At 43.5% G+C, this 12,167-nt stretch overlaps 1 pseudogene; it reads right to left on the bottom strand.

Moving 5' to 3' along the window:
- Positions 1-5,832: 5,832 nt before the first annotated feature.
- Positions 5,833-6,604, bottom strand: LOC100457316 (large ribosomal subunit protein eL13-like; annotated as a pseudogene).
- Positions 6,605-12,167: the final 5,563 nt, after the last annotated feature.

The raw sequence follows: 12,167 nt of genomic DNA, 5'->3' as shown, positions 1-12,167 counted from the left end.
GCAGCAACTCTAGTGTGATATCAGATAGAAATATCTGTGCCTTCTATTGGTTACAATGTAGCAGGCCCTACTAACACTACTGTAGTTTATTGCCTACATTCATGATCAAAAGACATGCTTAATTTAAGTTAGAGGTCAATGAAAATAAAGGAGTAAATTTTTTCCATCCAAGTTCATGAACCCCAGGTTAAGGTTCATAATATATTTAGCACCCGTTTATCCTCAGCTGTGGGTCTAAAGTCATAGATTAGGAGACAATAGGAAACATCTCCTCACATCCCATTATCTGGCCTCTGATTGAGCAAATGGTAGAAAAGAGAAATGCACTATCCTATAAGAGCATGCAACAAGATGACAAACTACTACCAGCCAAGCTTATTTAGCACTAAGTGGCAGGCGTTTTTCTAAGTGTTTGACCTATGTTAACTCACCAACATTCACAGCAATCCTTTGAGACAGGTACTGTTACCATCCTTGTTCTACAAAGGAAAAAACTGAGGCACAGAGAGGTTAGGTACGTCCCCAAGGTCACACAGCCAGTAAATGGTAGAGCCAGGATTTAGAGCCAGGAAGTTGGAATCCATAGTCTGTGCTCCTAGCTACCATGCCATACTCCCTCTCTACTCTGCAGGGGAGTAAGATTTCAATTACATTTCTCTCTTCTTATTAAGGCACCAGCATTGAATTAGCTCCCCCCCCCACCACCATGCAGTATGACCCCATATTAACTATATCTGCAAAGACTCATTCTTCAGGAGGAGTAGGAGTTAAAGAGGTGAAAGGGAGGAGGGAGCGCGGAGAGGTAGGAAAGGGGCTGGGGAAGTATTTTAAGCAGAGCAAATAGGAGGTACAACGGCCTTGAGGTGGAAAGAACATGGTGGATGTAGGACCTGAAAGAATACCGATGGGGTTGCAGATTGGAAAGCAAGGGGCACAGTGGGATAAGATAAGTCTGGAAGGCAGAAAGTATCCAGATCTCACAGGGCCTTGAAGACAGCTTTATTATTATTCTAAGAACAATGGGGAGTGCAGTTAAATTTGTTTTATAAAAATATCACTGTAGCTGTAGAAGAGAAAGAATTGAAGGGAAAGAAAAGTGGAAGCAGGGGCCCTGGTTTGGAGGCAGTCAAAGGGGTATAAGCTAGGGATGATGATGGCTTGGACTAGTGGTTGGCAGGGGTACATAGAGAAGTGGACAGATTCGAGAAAGATTTGAGAGAAAGGCTCTGGTGCACTGGATGTGGGGGCAACAGATGACTCCACTGTAGCAGACTGCATTTCCCAGTGATGGCCACAACCATATCTCAGAGTGGGACTTTGATATTATTCCCATTGAGAGATGGGGTTCTGTGCTTCCTTCCCTTGAATCTGGCCAGGCTTATGTGACTCTTGAAACTGTCACAGAAGGCAATACAGCTCCTGCCTGGTTCTCTTAGCCACTCCCTCAGAGCCCTGAGTTTCATGTGAGCAGCACAACTGCCCTGAGGCCGCCATGAAGTGAGGAAGCCCTCTCTCCACAAGCCTGTGCAGAGACCACGTGGATAGGCCCTAAGACTATGTGAAGAAAAATTGCCTAACCAAGCCCCTCTGGAAACCCTGATTTCCAGAAACTATGAATAAGGATAAAATGGTTACTTAACACCACTAAGTTTTGAGTTTGGAAAACTTATCCTTCAAATTCTGTCTCTACTGACTTGGCCAGTTATCCACTTCTAACCCTCATACGGGAGATTTAACATTCTCAGTTTGGGTTATTTGCAAGGAAACCTGAAAGTTGGTGACACGTGGAAAATGGCTTTTAGGTAGTTTATCTCTGCAGTTTTAATTTGTAAACCAGCCCAGTGGTTTACAACCTGAGAGAGCTTTTTAAAAATAAATAAATAAATAAATATTCTCAAGTTCTACCCTGGACTCAATGAGTAAAAATCTTCAGGAAACAATGAGTAAAAATCTTCTACCACCGACTCAGCTGACCTGCCTGACTCTGACATTTTCCTTTATCTTTCTGTATGATTATTAGAGTTACATTCTATTTATATACCCCAATACTTGTAGGCAAATTGGAAAATGGATCCTTTGAATTTCAAGTGAAGGAAGGAATTAATCAGATTAATCTGGTCATTTGACTAGCACAAACAAGATTCGCTTACCTACACTAAAGATAATTGTCTTTAAATATTTTCACAAGCATACTTCACATGGCTTCTGGAAACAGAATATCTAAATACGTTCCATCTAGAGTAACATAATTGAAACAGTACAGAATGCCTCAAAAAGAGACAGCTATAGAAACAATTGATGTCCCTGAACTTGATCCTCCTGCAGAAAATAATGTATGAGGCAAATAAGAAACACAAAAATGGTTGCGCAGTATTATTTGAGGGGAGAGAGAATCTAATTACACTTACCTATGGCATCATGCATCAAAACTGATTTTAGGCTGGGCTCGGTGGCTCACGCCTGTAATCCTAACACTTTGGGAGGCCAAGCCGGGCAGATTGCCTGAGCTCAGGAGTTCAAGACCAGCCTGGGCACGGTGAAACCTCATCTTTACTAAAAGAGAAAAAAAAATTAGCCGGGTATGGTGGTGTGTGCCTGTAGTCCCAGCTACTTGGAAGGCTGATGCAGAAGAATTGCTTGAACCCGGGAGGCAGAGGTTGCAGTGAGCTGAGATCTTGCCACTGCACTCCAGCCTGGGCAACAGAGACTCTGTCTCAAAAAACAAAACAAACAAACAAACAAAATCACCAAAAAAACCTGATTTTAATGGGATTACAGGTTTAATTATTAAAAAGGAGAAATAAAGAATCTAATTACACCTACCCATGACATCATGCATCAAAACTGATTTTAATTGGATTAAAGATTTAATTATTAAAAGGGAAAAAAGTAAGCCACGGTAAATTAGAAAAAGAAAACATGTATTTATTTAGTCTTCTGGAGAGAAGAAAGTCCAAAGTCAAATATGTGTCAGAAGCACTGGGGGATCTGGGGAGAATCTGTTTTCTTGACTTTTCCGGCTTCTAAAAGCCACCTGCTTTCCTTGGCTTGTGGCCCCATCTTCTGTCTTCAAAGCCAGCAGTGTAGCAACTTTCTCTCCTCTGGCCCATGCCTCCTTCCTTCCCTCCCTCCTCTGCTTCTGTCATCACATCTTCTCTGCTTCTGAGCCTCTTACTTCCCTCTTATAAGAACTCTCATGATTACATTGAGTGCACCTAAGTAATCTAGGACTGTCTCCCCATCTCAAGATCAATGACATCTGCAAAGTTCTTGTTGCTGTGTAAGGTGACATATTCACAGGTTTCAGAGATCAGGGCGTGGACCTCTTCAGGGAGTCACTATTCTGACTACCACAGTTGTACAGAGCTATACTGATATGGTAGGTGTCACCGAGGCTGGGCTTCAAGCCAGGTAACCCTGCCAAAGAAGCTCTCTACTGGCTGGGAGGGACTTTAAGGTAGTCTTTCAACAACTCTCTGAGCCAACTCTATCAACATACAACAGAGCTTGTCAAGTGTGTGCAGTCCCATTCTGATTCATTGTGTTTTACAGAATCTTGCTTTGAGAAGCTATTAGTTCTGTTGGGGCTCACCAGAAACTTGATATGGTCCCAACAAAGTCCCCTCCACCCCCACTCCAATGTCCTAGTGGACCAGAATTCAATGATCACTCAGTGATCAGTGAAATTTATTCCCTCTGTCAACAGAGTAGCCCATGAAAACCTAAGGGCTTCTGCTTTCTAGGAATGGTCTAACAAATAGCACAAGCAAATCTATAGGAAGACACAAAGTGTGATGTCATCAAGTGAACCTAGAGAAGGTGAGATCTATGAGCTAATGAGCCCATACGATGAGCCAGGCATGATTCTAAGAGTGATACGTGCTACCTCATTTAACTTAACTTACTTCGTCCTGACCTCCTGACTATTCTTACACGGCTTTGACAGATGAAGGAAGTGAGGTGCAGGGAGGTTAAAGCTAAAGTTTGCCCAGCTGGGAAGTGGTGGAGAAAGAAGTGAACATAGACCATGCAGATTCCACAGCTTGTGTTCTAATCCACCGAGACTTCATAAATGGTAAATTCCCTCAATAAACTTGGGCCAAGGAAGGTGGAGAGTGGAATATCTGTTTGCATGGCACACTAGATAAATTCCCTGGGGCAGCACTCTGTTGCCCAGGCTGGAGTGCAATGGCAAAATCTCGGCTCAGTGCAACCTTCACCTCCCTGGGGCAGCAGGCAGGTCCCAGAAGGCTGTGGAGTCTGTAAAGAATGCAGAAACCTCTTCTCGCCCACTCTCAGTGCCTGTCTCCTAGCCTCTTTCAGACAGCCCTGTTAGCCAAGGACTCCCACCAAGACCTGCAAGGAGAAATGTGGAATGTCTTGGTTTTTTTTCTTTTTTGACAGGGTTTCACTCTTGTTGCCCAGGCTGGAGTGCAACGGCGCGATCTCAGCTCGCTGCAACCTCTGCCTCCCGGGTTCAAGTGATTCTCCTGCCTCAGCCTCCCGAGTAGCTGGGATTACAGGCACACGCCAACATGCCTGGCTAATTTTTCTATTTTTAGTAGAGACAGGGTTTCACCACGTTGGCCAAGCTGGCCTTGAACTCCTGACCTCAGGTGATCCACCCACCTCGGCCTCCCAAAGTGCTAGGATTACAGGCGTGAGCCACCGCATCTGGCCATATGTTGGCTCTTATTAGGTCATGTGAGCCCTCTGAGAATTGTATATAAGAGATTTTAATCCCTTTGCCTGGAAAAAAAAATGCATCTATGCACATAATGCTTTGGGGGGTTCTAGTCAAAAGGGTTTAGAACAAACACTGGCTGAGAAGGACACGACGTCACTTCTGCACATTCCTGCCAAAGATGTATAACCTGAATCTAACAATGAATAAATATCAGACAAGCCCCAAAGAGGAATATTCTATAAAATAAATGGCCTGTACTCTTCAAAAATGTCAACGTCATTAAAGACAAAAAAGACTGAAGAACTGTTGTAGATTAAAGGAGACTCAAGAGACTTGAAAACTAAAGGCAACATGTATCCTAGATTGGATTCTGGACTAGGAAAAAAACAGTGTTTCTTTTGCTCTGAAGAACATTACTGGGACCATTTGTGAAATGCATATGAAGTCTGTAGATTAGACAAGAGTCAGAGAGAGGGGAACAGAAAGAGATGGGTAGAGAGGGAGTTATAGAGCAAACAGTGAAATGTTCATTTGGGGAATCTGTGTGAAGGACATTCAAAAATTCTTTTTTTTAAAATTTATTTTACTTTATTTTTAGACGGAGTCTCACTCTGTTGCCCAGGCTGGAGTGCAATGGCAAAATCTCGGCTCAGTGCAACCTCCACCTCCCAGCTTCTAGCAATTCTCCTGCCTCAGCCTCAGGAGTAGCTGGGATTACAGGCGCACAGCACCACACCCAGCTAGTTTTTGTATTTTTTTTTTTTTTTTTAGTAGAGACGGGGTTTCACTATGTTGGCCAGGCTGGTCTCGAACTCCTTACCTTGTGATCCGCCCATCTCAGTCTCCCAAAGTGCTGGGATTACAGGCGTGAGCCACTGCGCCCGGCCCAAAAATTCTATCTTTCTTTTTCTCTCTCTTTCTCTTTTTCTCTCTCTCTCTTTTCCCCTCTCCCTCTCCCTCTTTTTGTCTCTCGACAGGGTCTCACTCTGTCACCCCGGCTGGAGTACAGTGGTGCAATCATGGTTCAGTCCAGCCTCAACTTCCTGGGCTCAAGCAATTCTCCGGCCTCAGCCTCCCGAGCAGCTGGGACTACAGGTACGCACCACTACACTTGGGTAATTTTTTTTTCTTTTTTATCGCAAGTCCCCAAGAGGGCTTTATTTTTTCGTTTCAACATTCTGTTCTGCAGCTTCCTTGGCTCTTTTTGCCCGTATGCCGGAAAGCCGGGCGTTGGCACGGGCCATGCGGAGACTAGCGAAGGCTTTGACATTCTTCTCCTCCTCAGTGACGATTCGAGCTTTCTCCTTCTTATAGACATTCCGGGTGGGCATGACCGGTCCTGTCAGCTGAGTGACCAGTTTCAATTCTTCGGCAGAACTGTCTCCCTTCTTGGGGGGCCGAGGGCTTCCTGAGGAAGAAGACGAGTTTGGAGAGGTACTCCTTCAGCCGCTGCACGTTGGCCCGCAGGGACAGCAATGGACTTGTTCCGCTTCCTCGGATCCACAGAAATGCCAATGATCTGGGCCACCCTCTTGTGAATGCCGGCCACTCTGAGCTCCTCCAGGCTGAAGCCCCGTGTGGTACCGAACCACGGGGGCGGGGGTGGGTGGGTGTGCAGCGCACGATGGGCCGGATGGGCCCCGATGCGTGACGCGGGCTGATGCGGCGCGCCTTGGTTTGCAAGGCCCTGAGTCTGCGGATCTTCCGCCTCGGCTGGTTGAACCACGTGACCACGCGCCGCTGCCAGTCCTTGTGAAAGTGGGGCTTCAAGATCATGCCATTCCGGCTGGGCACCATGGGTGCCTACGGCCCTCCTGTGCAGGAAAACAGCCAAGCGGAAGCAACACCTGGGTAATTTTTTTGTTTGTTTTGTAGAGATGGGGTCTCACTTTGTTGTCCAGTCTAATCTCAAACTCCTGGTCTCAAGTGATCCACCCACCTCGGCCTCCCAAAGTGCTGAAATTACAGGCGTAACCCAGTATGCTGGGCCGATAATTCTTTATACTATTTTTTGAAATTTTTCTATAAATCTGAAGTTGTTTGAAATAATTTAAATCTTTTTAAAAATCCTAAAGTCTAGAGCCAGGTGCTTCATTATGGGTGCTTCATTATGGAGTAAATAAAAACTGCACCAAACCTGCATCCTTTCTGAGCTCTGCACACCCTCTCTACCTACAGAAAAAGGCTGACAAGAGTTCTCATGAAACAAGCAGCAGAATAGGATGGCAAAAAGTTCTGGAACTATGGAGTGCAGTGCAACCCAGGGACCAAGAGCTCAAGTCTCTCATCTCCAGTGGTCTGTGACCCTGAGCATGTCATTTAAGCTCTCAGTGCCTCAGTTGACTCATCTACCAAACTGACATCATGGTAGTATTTACCAAGGAGACTATCTATATGACACTGGGAAAGGCGTTCTTCAATAAGACACTACATATGAACCATAAAGGGGAATGTTGAAACATTTCAATTAAAATTTAAAACTTTTGAATGACAAGACACCATTGACAAAGTAAAATGACAAACCACAGAGAGAAGACCCAACCCGGACAGAAGATCAGTATCCAGAATACGTAAAGAACTCCTATGAACTAATTTTTTAAAACCATAGGTAAACCTAATAGAAAAATGGGCCAGAAATGTGAACAGGCAATTCACAAAGAAAGAAACCTGGAGAGCTGTAGGATAAGGTGCTGAATATCGCTGAATTCAAGAAAATTAAAATGAAATCCACAAATACATCATTCACAGCCATCATCATAGTCAAAAATAAATAAATGAATAAAGTCTGAAAATATCAAAAGTTGGCAAGGAAATTTACAAATGGTACTTATACACTGCTGGCAGGAATATACTTCTTTAAATAATACTTCTTTGGCGAGTAATCTTGCTAAATCTTGTAAAGTTTAAAATGTGATCTACTACAAAGATAGCAATTCCACTCCTAAATGAGTATCCTGGAAAGCTCTGAAATGGGTACCCAAGGAGATACACACTAGCAGGTTCAATGCAGCACCATTTGTAAAAAGAAGCAGGGCCGGGCGCGGTGGCTCACACCTATAATCTTAGCACTTTGGGAGGCCAAGGCGGGAGGATCACTTGAGGTCAGGAGTTCGAGACCAGCCTGGCCAACATGGTGAAACCCCACCTCCACTAAAAATAGAAAAATTAGCTTGGCGTGGTGGCAGTTGCCTGTAATCCCAGCTACTCAAGAGGCTGAGGCAGGAGAATCACTTAAACCCAGGAGGCAGAGATTGCAGCTGAGATCGCGTCACTGTACTCCAGCCTGGGCAACAGAGTGAAACTCCATCTCAAAAACAACAACAACAAAAATCAAAACAAAACAAAAACCTAACTTCCTTAGTACAGATACATAAACTGTGGCTGATTCATACAGTATAATACTAGACAACAAATAAATAAATTAGAGCAGTAGTTCTCAAACTTCAGGGTATATGGAAATCATCAGAAGGGCTTGGTAAAGGACAGATGACTGGGTCCTACCCCTAGGGTTTCTGATTCATTCAGTGGAAATTTGCATTTCTAACAAATTCTCAGATGTTGCTGATGCTGCTGGTCCAGGGACTACACTTTAAGAACCAGTAAACTAGTTACATGTTTCAACACACTTAAATCTTAAAAACCTAGTACAGTTAAAAAAAAGTCATAAAAGGATACATAAACTGTATCTAAACACTATTAAACAATGCTATACAGTTTATGGATATATCTTTTATGATAAAAGTAAAAAATATAGGCTGGGCACTCTGTGACTGGGCTCATGCCTGTAATTCCAGTGCTTTGGGAAGTCAAGGTGAGAGGATCCCTTGTGACCAGGAGTTTGAGGCCAGCCTGGGCAACATAGCAAGACCCCGTCTCTACAAAAAAACAATTTTTAGAATTAGCCAGGCATGGTGGTGTGTACCTGCAGTCCTAGCTACTTGGGCGGCTGTGGCAGGAGGATTGCTTGAGCCCAGGAGTTTGAGGCTACGGTGAGCAATAGCACCACTGAACTCCTACCTGAGCAACAGAGTGAGACTCTGTCTGTTAAAAATAAAATAAAATTAAAGTACAAAATATACATGGGAATGTATTTCAGGGGATTGATTACCTGGAGAGAGATGAGGGTGATAGAAGGATCTTAGCTGTTTTTTGTTGTTGTTGTTTGTTGGTTTGTTTGTTTGAGACAGAGTTTCGCTCTTGTTGCCCAGGCTGGAGTACAATGGCACAATCTCAGCTCACTGCAACCTCCACCTCCCGGGTTCAAGCAATTATCCTGCCTCAGCCTCCCGAGTAGCTGGGATTACAGGCAGGCGCCACCATGCCCAGCTAATTTTTGTATTTTTAGTAGAGACAGGGTTTCATCATTTTGGCCAGGCTGGTCTCGAACTCCTGACCTCAGGTGATCCACCTGCCTTGACCTCCCAAACTGCTGGGATTACAGGTGTGAGCCACTGCACCCAGCCAGCTGTTTTTATATCACTTCATTTCTAAAGCAAGTTAGCAAAAGCGTTTATACTTGTTTCATCACAGTGGTGAGTAGAAAGGTATGTATTTTATGTATGTTTGAAATGTTAAGGAACGTTTAAAGTTTAAATCATTTAGCATTCATCACACAGGGTTGCTGTGTAGAGTAAATGAGGTAATGTGAAAGTTCTGGGTAAAGATGGCAAGATGAAGTTGGATGACAGAATCTCTGTCCCTGTATATGTAACCAGAAAAATAATAATTAAAAAATTAAATTAAGAGATACCAGGCCAGGTGCAGTGGCTCACACCTATAATCCCAACATGTTGGGAGGCCAAGGAGGTAGGCTTACTTGAGCCCAGGAGTGTGAGACCAGCCTAGGCAACATGATGAAACTGCATCTCTACAAAAAATACAAAAATTAGCTAGGCCTAGTGGTGTGTGCCTGTGGTCCCAGCTACTTGAGAGGCTGAGATGGGAGGATCGCCTGCGCCCAGGAGGTTGAGGCTGCAGTGAGCCCTGATCATGTCATTGCATTCCAGCCTGGGTGACAGACGGAGACCCTGTCTCAAAAACAAAAAAAAGAAACAAGCACCTCAACCTCTAAATGTTTTTCAGTCTTTTTCTTTACGTGAATCTTTTAGAAACTAAGATCGCTTCTAATGAAGAAACATCTATTTAAAATTCAATGATTCTTTCAGTGTAGAGCTGCCAGATAAAATACAGGACATCCAGTTACATTTTAACTTTAGGAAAACAATGAATAATTGTTTAGTATAAATATGTCCAAAATATTGCATGGGCATACTTTTTAAAAAACGTAATTTTTGTTTATTTATTTCTTTTGAGACAGGTTCTCACTCTGTCACTCAGGCTGCAGTGCAGTTGCGCGATCATGGCTCACTGCAGCCCCAACCTCCCAGGCTCAAGCAATCCTCCCATCTCAGCCTCCTGAGTAGCTGGGACTACAGGTGCATGCCACCATACCCGGCTAGTTTTTTTATGTTTTGTAGAGCCAGGGGTCCCTCAATATTGCTCAGGCTGGCCTCAAACTCCTGGGCTTAACCAGTTCTCCTGCCTTGGCCTCCCAAAGTGCTAGAATTAAATGAATGAGGCACCATATCTGGCCCAAAATGTTTAGTTTATTTTACTCGTATTTATTAAATCTGACAACTCTACCTCAGTGTCATTCAGGGATCTTTATAAACATTAGCTATAGTACACAAGATGTAAAGTGCCTTCCTTTCACGCAAATGAAAGATATAACAGGAAAATGTGGTTGTAATTGAAAAATTATAGGACTTTGAATTAAGACTTGGGTTCTAAGTTCTGGTTTCAACTTGACTTCTTAGTAAATGTATGGCTTTAGATAAGTCACTTAACCTAAGCATCAGGTTCCTCACACTGTATAAAATTTTGGGGTTTATTTGTTTGTTTTTCAGCATCAACTATATTCCAGGAACTTTACATGCATGATTTCACTTAATCCTTACAATGACCTCATGAGGAAGGTCTTATTATCCCTGTTGTCAAGACAGGTACCTGTGGCTTGGTTGAAGCTCTGTGAAAGCACCGACTATCTCTTTCTTGTTCACTGCGGTGTCCTTTGTGTCTAGCATGGTAAACCTAGGAGGTACTCAATACATATCAAATGTATGAAAGAAGACCCAAACTCACATAGCTAAATTAAGGGACAGAGCCATCATTTGAACCCAAATCATTTTGATTTCAAAATCTTCAGTTTTTTTCTTTTAATTAAATTTTTATTGATGTATACTTTACATATAGTAAAATGCACAATTTTAAACACATGACTCTATAAATGTTTACCTGTGTATATATTCCACGTAACCACTATGGGATCAAGATATAGAACATTTCCATCTTCCTGAAAGTTCCTTCAAGCTCTTTCCCAGTCTATGCCCCCAGAGTTAACCTCTATTCTGACTTCTATCACCAAAGCTGCCACTCTTAAGTACTAGGTTTCTCCTCTCCTGGGTTGTGTCAGATGATATGCAAAGTATTCTTGAAAGTGTTTTTGCAAACTCAGGCTGCATCTGAGTGCTGTTGGCGTTTAGAATAGGTCTTTATGGGCCGGGCGCGGTGGCTCACGCCTGTAATCCCAGCACTTTGGGAGGCCAAGGCGGGTGGATCACATGGTCAGGAGTTCGAGACCAGCCTGGCCAATATGGTGAAACCCCATCTCTACTAAAACTACAAAAATTAGCAGGGCGTGGGGCGGGCGCCTGTACTCCCAGCTACTCGGGAGGCTGAAGCAGGAGAATTGCTTGAAACCGGGTGGTGGAGGTTGCAGTGAGCAGAGATTGTGCCACTGCACTCCAGCCTGGGCGATAGAGCGAGACTCGGTCTCAAAAAAAAAAATAAATAAAAGAATAGGTCTTTATGCCAGCCCGCTCATCACCAATACAAAACTGAGATTCAGCAGGGTACAGTGGCTCACACCTGTAATCCCAACACTTTGGGAGGCCGAGAGGGAGGATGACTTGAGCCCAGGAGTTTAAGACCAGCCTGGGCAACATGATGAAACCCTGTCTCTACAAAAATTACCCAAAAAAGCCCGGCATGATAGCACATGCCTGTAGTCCCAGCTACTCAGGAGGCGGAGGTGGGAGGATCACTTGAGCCCGGAAGGTCAAGGCTTGATCGCCTTGACAGAGTGAGACTGTCTCTAAAAAAATTAATTTTTATAAATCAAAATTTTAAGAGGCTATATTACGCCCTGCATTTGTCAAAATGGAAGGGTTTTACTCAAGATTGCCTTCTGATCCTACTTTCTGATTCTCTGCAGTAATCTTGTCTTTAAAAAAAAAAAAAACTGCATGTTTTCTTTATCATAGACCCTCTGGCTCTCTCTCCCGGGATATTCCTGAGCCCATTGCTTAGACATTTTTTAATCACCACTTCATTACCCGAAACGTATCTGGCTTCATCATATAAAGCAGTCTGAAATACTAAGAAAAATACCAGATTAAAATAAAACCAAATTGATATCTCA

The sequence above is a fragment of the Pongo abelii genome, chromosome 21, assembly GCF_028885655.2.
Source record: "Pongo abelii isolate AG06213 chromosome 21, NHGRI_mPonAbe1-v2.0_pri, whole genome shotgun sequence".
In the NCBI taxonomy this organism is placed as follows: Eukaryota; Metazoa; Chordata; class Mammalia; order Primates; family Hominidae; genus Pongo; species Pongo abelii.
The sequence above is the reverse complement of the archived record's forward strand: the minus strand, read 5'-3'. Positions and strand labels throughout refer to the sequence as shown.